Source organism: Pipistrellus kuhlii, unplaced genomic scaffold, assembly GCF_014108245.1.
Source record: "Pipistrellus kuhlii isolate mPipKuh1 unplaced genomic scaffold, mPipKuh1.p scaffold_m20_p_1, whole genome shotgun sequence".
Lineage (NCBI taxonomy): Eukaryota > Metazoa > Chordata > Mammalia > Chiroptera > Vespertilionidae > Pipistrellus > Pipistrellus kuhlii.
Genome location: NW_023425404.1, coordinates 154,211,686 through 154,220,357, shown reverse-complemented (window position 1 = coordinate 154,220,357; position 8,672 = coordinate 154,211,686). Strand labels below are relative to the sequence as shown.

Below are 8,672 nucleotides of genomic sequence, written 5' to 3'. Positions count from 1 at the left end.
CACCCGTGCCACCCGGCCCGGTGAGTCAGGCCGGTGCGGCCCGGGAGAGCGCCTGGGTGCGGGCGGGAGCGGCGGGCGCTGGCCGCGGACCGCTCCTGGCCCGGGAGACACCAGGCAGGCAGGCAGGTAAGCGGACCGGCCTCTCCTCCTGGTCTCAGCCACGCAGGAAACGAAAGCCACGGAAGACCCGTCCCTGGCCTCTCCGGGAGCTGCCTAAGTCACGGCTGAAGCCGATGGGTGGCGGGGAAGGTGCTTATTAACCCACATTCCGCGGTCTCTCTAAGAGGTGCCTGCCTCTCTCTCTTCATCCGGGCGGTGAGGTGGTAATTTCAGGTTCCCTGCGGGCCGAGAAGTGGGGGGGGGGGGGGGGGGGGGGGGTGGCGGGGGAGTACTCACTCTGCATCCCAAACAACCTCTCCGCGTCAGGAGAGGCAGCCCAGGCGCCCGGCACCCAAGTCTGTGCTGAAAGGGAGCGGCCCTGTGCAGGCTCCAGGGGGATTTCGGCCTTGCCTTTTCCTTTGTGATTGCTTCGGATTAAGGTGCAAGGAAAATCAGTTTGCCAGTCGATTATCCCACCAGCTAAAATGATCAGGGGTTATGCCTTGTTAAAGTATTGGATTGGATGCCAGGTGTTCCTTCGTTTGTATTTACCCTCACATTTGTGAACCAAAGGGACTTTTGGGCTTGACTTTTGTGTGGGCTTAAGTGAAGTTGTCTTTCTCCTCTGAATGTAAGTTCCCTACCGCCCCCCCAAACACACACACAGATCCAGCGTGTTGAGCATGTCACAGAGTAGCCTGACTTGACCTGAGCTTTAGAATGTCTCTAGATTCTCATTTTCATTTAGAGTCCATTTGCAGCTAGAGGTGCCTTTTTCACCGGCCTCTTCCAGACAGTAGAATTCAACACTTTTCCCGGCAGCTGCTTTCTCCTTTCATTTTATCGGTGCATTTGTACATCCTGCTCTTTCTTTGATTGAGGTCCTTGAGTAGAGGTCCTGTTTCTTTATCAGTCCTGTTTACATTCCCAAGATGCTCTGTCTTATCTACTCACCTATCTGGCTCCATGCCCTCCCCCACTCCTCTTAGCTGTCTTTGCATTTCTTTTCCCGTCATGGTAACCCCACATGTCACAGCAAGACTATTTCTTAAAATCCTCTGTCAGCTCTATTTCCAATTGTAAAGTCTTCCTTCTCCCCTGCCCTGCCATTTGCCATTCTTCTTTCTATACTAACCCTCATCTTTCACTTTCCTTCTTTTCTCGGCCATTCCTGACTGTGTCATGAGTCCATGACCTTTCTGCCAAGGGAGGGTCTTGAAAGTTGGCCCCACAGTTGTCAACCTGCTTTAGCGTAACTCAGTCTTCGTGATGGCTATGTAGGTCACATTAACCAAGGTTTATTTTAAGTCCCCAACAGTAACTGATATTTTTCTGTGAATGAATTGGAATCTTTGGCTTTGTTATCTATGTCAGAAAGGAGAAGTGGGAAATGTTTTTGGCATTTTCTAGATTTAAACCCAATGCTGGGCTGAGAGGGGCATAGTGGTTTCCACTAAGTGGAACATTAGCTTCAAGCTTTTCAGGAGGGTCATTAAAATAAAGATTTTTGTATTAAACTCCAGCTTCTTTCTGTGTTTATTTCCTGGTGTTGCATCTTAGAGGGATGGAGAGGTGTGTCCACTCTTAGGGCAGAAAGGAGTTCAGACAGGAAATTCAGGTAGGGGATTAAGAGTGGCAAATGAAAACACACACACACACACACACACACACACAAACCCTTTGATACTTTTCAAAACGTTTGGTTAAATACAGGGTTTTTGTGCCCTGGCCAGTTTGGCTCAGTGGATAGAGCATCGGCCCATGGACAGAAGTGTCCCAGATTCGATTCCAGTCAAGGGCACATACCTCAGGTACAGACTTTATCCCGGTCAGGGCGCGTGCTAGAGGCAACTAATCAATGTGTGTCTCTCTCACATCGATGTTTCTCTCTGTGTGCCCCTCCCTATTCCTTTCACTGTCTCTAAATACCAATGGAAAAATATCCTCAAGTGAGAATTAAAAATATATATGGGGTTTTGTGACAAGGGGACTTGAAGCACTTATAAGGGCTGGGGAGAAAGGAAGGGGTCATCAAGTCATGGTTGCTGATGTGATATTATCTTTAGTTGAGAGTGAAATTAGTGGGTCTGGAGGAGCAGAAGGGAGAAGGGAGGTGGGGGGAACGCAGTTGCTTTAGATTTCTGGGTGCCCAGATGGGTTAACATTCAGACCCTCTCTACTCCTCCTTCTCTCTCTTGGTTGCGGGGATGGTTAATTCAGATGCTTTCCACCTTATCTCAGGGAGCATTTTTATGCCCCCCTTCAAGTACTGTTCACTATTACCAAAAATATTCATGGAGTGTCCATGTTGCCCCAGCACTACTGGAAATGGATAGAAAGAAGAAAACATACTCAAGAACTCACTATTTGTTGGGAGCAACTAACAAGAGAAATGGCCCAAACCTGTGAGTTAAGTGGCTTAACAAAGATATGCACCAGAAGCTGGGAAAGTTGAGGGGTGGTGCATAAACGAAGAATCCGGCTCGGCTTGGGGAGTCAGAACAATTTTCCAATAAGAAGCAACTCTGAGGAGAAGAGGTGAGGAAGAGGCAGAGAGAACAGTGGTGCAAACACTCAGCATGGTGTATTTGGGGAACGAACCACAAACAGATGCCCTTGGCTTTAAGGAAGAGGATGTTTGTGGATGTGCTGGGAAGGAGACCACAGAAGGAGGAGGGCATCAGAAGACGAGGCGGGGGAGCCGGGAGGAGGTCCTCTGGAGAGTTCTTGGGAGGGTAGTGGCCTGACCAGATTTGTGTTTCAGAAAGATCATCCTGAAGGTAAATGCTAGTTTGAAATCATGACCCATATTAACAAGTAAAAAAACACATTGTAGAATAGTGTATTTGACCAAATCTAAGACACCATTCATTGTATGTTATATACTGCTTTCAGAGATGATAAAATATAAAAAAGTAAATAAGATGCCTCTTAAAGTAGAAAAAATGCAGCATGTTTACAAAAATCTTACCTTTAGGAAGTGTGTGTGTGTGTGTGTGTGTGTGTGTGTGTAGGAGTAAGATTTGAGGAATGACTGAAAGGTGACTTTTAACTTTTTTTTATAGCTTTATAAACTATTTTATAATGAAAGCATATTATTGAAATATAATATGCTTTTTTAGCTTGAAAAGGACACTAAAGATAATAAAATATAAATGAGTAACAGCAACAAAGAAAAAAAAAACCAGTATCAAATCTTTTGCTGGAAGAGGTAGATGAAGCTGCCAGCAGGGAGAACCGTCCAGAAATTACTGAGAAGATTCAGAACAGAAATGCAAAGGTCTGAGTTCAGTGTCAGAAAAAAGAGAGATGAACAGATGGATTGAAGAGAGACTTAGTGAGTGAATTCAGAGGAGCCTCGTGGTGAGGAACAAGCTTGGCTTTTCCCATGTGGCTAGCCTGAGCTACTGGATGATGACTGCTAACATCTACACGCACAGTAAATATAAACGGAAGAGTTGGTTTTGGAAATGGGAAAGATGATAAATTCAATTTGGGGTGTAGTAAGTTTGAGATCCTTAGATACCATAAAAATAAGGAGGCAATATAGGTATGAGGCTCCAAAAATGTATGTCTTAGCATCTATAAACGGCCATTTAGACCACAAGCAATGATAACATTGCTTAGAAAGAGATATACAGGCAGTGGGGAGGGAGGGTGGAGGGTGAATCCACATTTACCAAAGAGAAAGAGGAAAAGGAGCCTGTGTTAGGGAGGCTTAGGAGCAGCTGGCGGGGAAGAGGAGCCCCACTGAGCGGGGTATCATGGAGGTGGAAGCACAGAGGCAGAAGGAGGAACAGCTTTCTAGAGCAGACGCCAAGTTAGATAAGAAGTGAAATGTGACCGTAGCCTATTTGGTCGCTGCGCCCCGGTCTGGAACAGTGTCAGAAGAGAGGTGAGGATGGAAGACAGGTTACAGAGGGGCGAGGAGTGAGTGGGATTAGCGTAGGGTGAAAAGGACTTGACCACCACAGGAAAAGAAGAGGGGATGCTAGATAAGGAGAATATCCGATCATGTATTTATTTTTTTGGTAGTTGTTAGGAGAGATACCATCCTGTCTATGTGCGGAGGGAAGAAAGCCAAGAGAAGATAAGTGGAAGACCTAGAGGAGAGAGTAAATATTTAATGAAATCGGCGGTGAGGCTGAAGTCCAGAGTTCAGGTTGGGTGGTTCTCTGGGACAGGACATGACAGGGCAGAGCCTTTGAGAAGTGGCGTTTACATTAATTAGGGGGCTAAGAGGTTGGGTGACAAGTTTTGAGGAAATCTCTTTGAAGTCGAAAAGCAGGTTGATGGGAGTAAGGGGGATATAAAATGATAAGGTTAGGATATTATGAGCAGAACCTCAAATATTCTTTTTAAAAATATATAATTTTATTGATTGTTTACAGAATAGAAGGGAGAGATATAGAGAGCTAGAAACGTCAATGAGAGAGAAACATCGACCAGCTGCCTCTCTTGCACACCCCCCACTAAGGATGTGCCTGCAACTTAGGTACATGCCCTTGACCGGAAGTGAACCTGGGACCTTTCAGTCCGCAGACCGACGCTCCACCACTGAGCCAAACCGATTTCGGCAGAACCTCAAATATTCTTAAGTCTTGGGGCTTAAGAGTTGCAAAGAGGATAGTTTGGAGATGATGACAAGATTCAGAGTATGACCACGTAGATGAAGCATAGTGAAAGTGAGAGGCATTGGAGGCGACAGCATCAATGTGAGGGGTGCTGAATGAGTCTTACACAAGGATACTGAAGCCATCTAGGACGGAGAGGACACCAAGAATAATCTGTGTAAATCCTTTAAAAAAATATGCCTCTAAAAATAGTAGAAATACAGCATTTTGGCATGAGTAACATAGATGGCATTTTGCCAGCAGTACTTACTGTGCTCTCATTTACAGATACACTCAGCAAACAGTGTGATATAATGACTTACACACATGTGTCAAGTTCCAGATCACTCTCCTTTATCGGACCCTCAGATCGGGTATAGGAAGTGTGTAGAACAGAGATCATTGCCTTGCCAAAAGTAGCTGTCCTTGCTCTTAATAAGTATGAATTTCTTATAAGATACATTCTGATGAGTTTATTCTTTGCCTTCAGTACAAACTTCTACTGTGAATGTAGAGTGACATCTCCACCCAAGAAAGTAGACCTGCCCAATGTCAGTCATCCAGGTCAGTAGGCAGATCCCCAGGTGGAACTGGAGCTAAGGTGGACAGCAGAAAGGCAGGAGGGAAAACCTGAGCACCTGCCATGCTCCATCTTTCCCTCTCTCTTTTATCTCTTCCTCCTCCCTTCTCTCTCTATCTCCAAGGCACTCTAAAGCTCTACAGTTGCTGAAACCAGTTTGGCTCAGTGGATAGAGTGTCGGCCTGTGGACTGAAAGATCCCGTGTTCCATTCGGTCAAGGGCATGTACGTTGGTTGCCGGCACATCCCCAGTAGGGGATGTGCAAGAGGCAGCTGATAGATGATTCTCTCTCATTGATGTTTCTAACTCTCTATCCCTCTCTCTTCCTCTCTGTAAAAAAATCAATAAAATATATTTTAAAAATAAAATAAAATAAAATAAAGCTCTAAAGTAACAAAGAAAAAAAGCATTTTCTAGTGAAGCGAAGGCTCCAATTTATAAACCAGATAGTGTAATGATAGAGAGCTCTGTACGTAACTCCCTTCTCCTGTTGTTCTGGCCTACCCTTCTTTCCTTCCATCTTTCCTTTCTTCCTTCCTTCCTTCCTTCCTTCCTTCCTTCCTTCCTTCCTTCCTTCCTTCCTTCCTTCCTTCCTTCCTTCCTTCGTTTTCTTTCTTTCTCTGTCAGTATTTATTGAATACCTACCATATGTATGCACTTTCCTGGGGCTGAATACAAAATGGTTAAACCAAACAGAAAATTTGCTTTCAGAAGACTTACATTCCAATGGGGAAGAAACAGACAATAAACATAAACGTAAACAAGAAAATATTGCTCGATAAGTGATCAGATACAAAGTTAGCAGTAGAGACTGACTGGAGAGAGCTACTCTACAAGCATGAACTGGGAAAGCTGCTCTTAGAAAACATCCACAAGCAGAGACCTCTGTGGCAAGGAGGAGGCAGCCATGTGAAGACGGAGAAGAGGGGAGCAGGGTGGGGAAAGCCATTCCAGATAGAGAGATGAGGTAATATTACATCAGCAATCAGCATGACGTGTTTGAGGAACAGAAAACTAGGACTAAGCTGGAGCCCAGTGAGAGAAGGAAGCTGGTGTGAGAAGTCAAAACAATGAGAAGGGTCTGGATCTTGTAAAGGTCTCATGGGTCTTGGGTTTTAGTCCTAATGTGATGGGAAGCCTTTGGAGGTTTATAATCAAGAGAATAGCATGTGCTTTATGTATTAAACAGATTTATGGCTATTGTGTGAACAGATGAAAGGAAATGCTATAAACTAGAAGCAGAAAATCCAGTTGGGAGACTACTACAGAGGGCCAGGTGGGAGAGGGTGGCAACTTGGAATAGCAAGGTACCAGGCATACAGAGGATTGAGATTTGGAAAATATTCTGGAGGAAACCCTAGAGAATGTGCTTGTGGGTTGGACATAAATTTACCAAGATGGGGGATATGGAGGTAAGACCTAGTTTGTGATCAGGAAGTCAAGTGTTCGCTTTTAGAAAGGTTAAGTTGAGGATGACCGCCAGGCGACTAAGTAATGATCTAGAGTAGGCAATTGCTCAGGGTGAAGTCAGGCTGGAGAAATACATTTGAGAGTTTGGGACAGTGAGATGGTGTTTTAAAGCTATGGGGTTGAATGAATTTACTTATGAAGGGACTCTGAAAGAGAAGAAAAGAGTTTCATGACCAGCCACAACATTAGGGATCCAACTTTTAGTAATGTCTTGCTTAAATCTTGTCTCTGCTATACTATAAAATCCATGTTTTATCCTCCTAAGGCCAGTCTGCTGATTGTGTCTGCAGCAGACATTAGTGTGAGAGACACCCACAGTTAATGTCAGGGTCTGGAGCAAGGTCCCTTCCAAGTAGAAAGTCTCCCTCCATTGCCAACTTTACAAGATATAAATTTAAATTTGTTAAACTAGTCAGCAGATTTTCCATGCACATCCTGATTTTGCAAATAGAAAACAAAAAAAAACAAAAACAAAACAAAACAAAACAAAAAAACAGTTTTAGAGCTTAGTGTCTTAGGGAACTCATGCTTGAATTAAGTTAACCCATATATAGCATTTTGCACTAGAATCATAATCTTTCTTCAACTCTCTGGAGTATTTGATCCAATTGACCATTTTCTCTGCTTCAGGTCTCTGTCTTGGCTTCTAGCCTTTTCTAGTTCTACCTCCCTGACCCAACTCTGATTATCCTTATTTTATAGTTGAGGAGATCAAGATCCAGATTATGTAATTTCCTGCTATTTTATTACCAAAGTGGCAAAGCTAGGATTCAAACCCAGACAGTTTTCCTCTGAGTCAGCATCCCTTAGTCCCTGCTCTGTACTTACTATTTCCCTTCAGAGGCCTCTGTCCCTGTGCTCCTTTCTCACCTAAGCCCCATGTCACTTCCGCTTTCTCCGAATCTACTCCTGTTACCTCCTCCCTGAATCTTCAACCTCTTTCTTCACCTCCAAGCACTGTTCCCACCCCCACCCCCCACCCCAACCCCAAACAAAACAAAGAAAACCTCCCCTTTCATTCAGCCTCATCTGCTCAGGCTCATCATTCCTGTTCTGTCACCTCGACCCAGAAGCCTATCCAGACTCTTAAAAAAAATCAGCTCCCTACCTCCAGGCACTTCTCTTTGTGGAAAGTTAACTTTGGGATGCCCGTGAGACATTTAAGTAGAAGTGGCAAGTGGACAATTGGGTATACAATTCTGGAGTTTAACTTTCGAAGTACCTAACACTCTGCTATGCAGCTATAAAAAGGAAGGATCTCATACCCTTTGAGACAGCATAGAGGGACCTGGAGAGAATTATGCTAAGCGAAATAAGCCAGTGAGAGAAAGACAAGTATCACATGATCTCATGTATATGTGGAATGTAATGAACAAAATAAACCGGTGAACGAAATAGATCCAGAGACATAGAAGCATGAAAGAGACTGATAAATCTCAGAGGGAAGGTAGGGTGGATGGGTGGGTAGGGAGAGATTAATCAAAGAATTTATATGCATATATGCATAACCCATAGACACAGACAATAGGAGGTGAAGGCCTGGAGGAGTGGGTTTGGGGGGTGAGGGGTGGAGGGGGTCAATGAGGAAAAAAAGGGGACATTTATAATACTTTCAACAATAAAGATAAATATTAAAAATAATAAAAATAAATTTAACTCTGTGTTTGTTTATTTTTGTGTGACCCCCTCAACCAGAACACAGACTCCATGAGGGCCTGGACCATGTTCTGTTCACCACCAGCAAAGAATTAGCTGTGGAGAGGATTGCTGGAATGCATTGTTTCAACCTGGGTGGCTTACAATAACAGGAATTTCTTCTCTCACAGTTTCAGGAGGCTAGACATTAGAAATCAAGGTGTTGGTAGGACTAGAATACCTCTGGAGACTAGGGAGAATCCTTCTGTTCTTCT

At 44.2% G+C, this 8,672-nt stretch overlaps 1 long non-coding RNA gene across 1 annotated transcript; it reads left to right on the top strand.

Moving 5' to 3' along the window:
* Positions 1 to 449: 449 nt before the first annotated feature.
* On the top strand, positions 450 to 7,211 carry LOC123651192. Its single transcript, XR_006739728.1, has 5 exons — positions 450 to 610; positions 1,660 to 1,717; positions 5,203 to 5,276; positions 6,482 to 6,568; positions 7,028 to 7,211. It is a non-coding gene; the product is annotated as an uncharacterized LOC123651192 (long non-coding RNA).
* Positions 7,212 to 8,672: the final 1,461 nt, after the last annotated feature.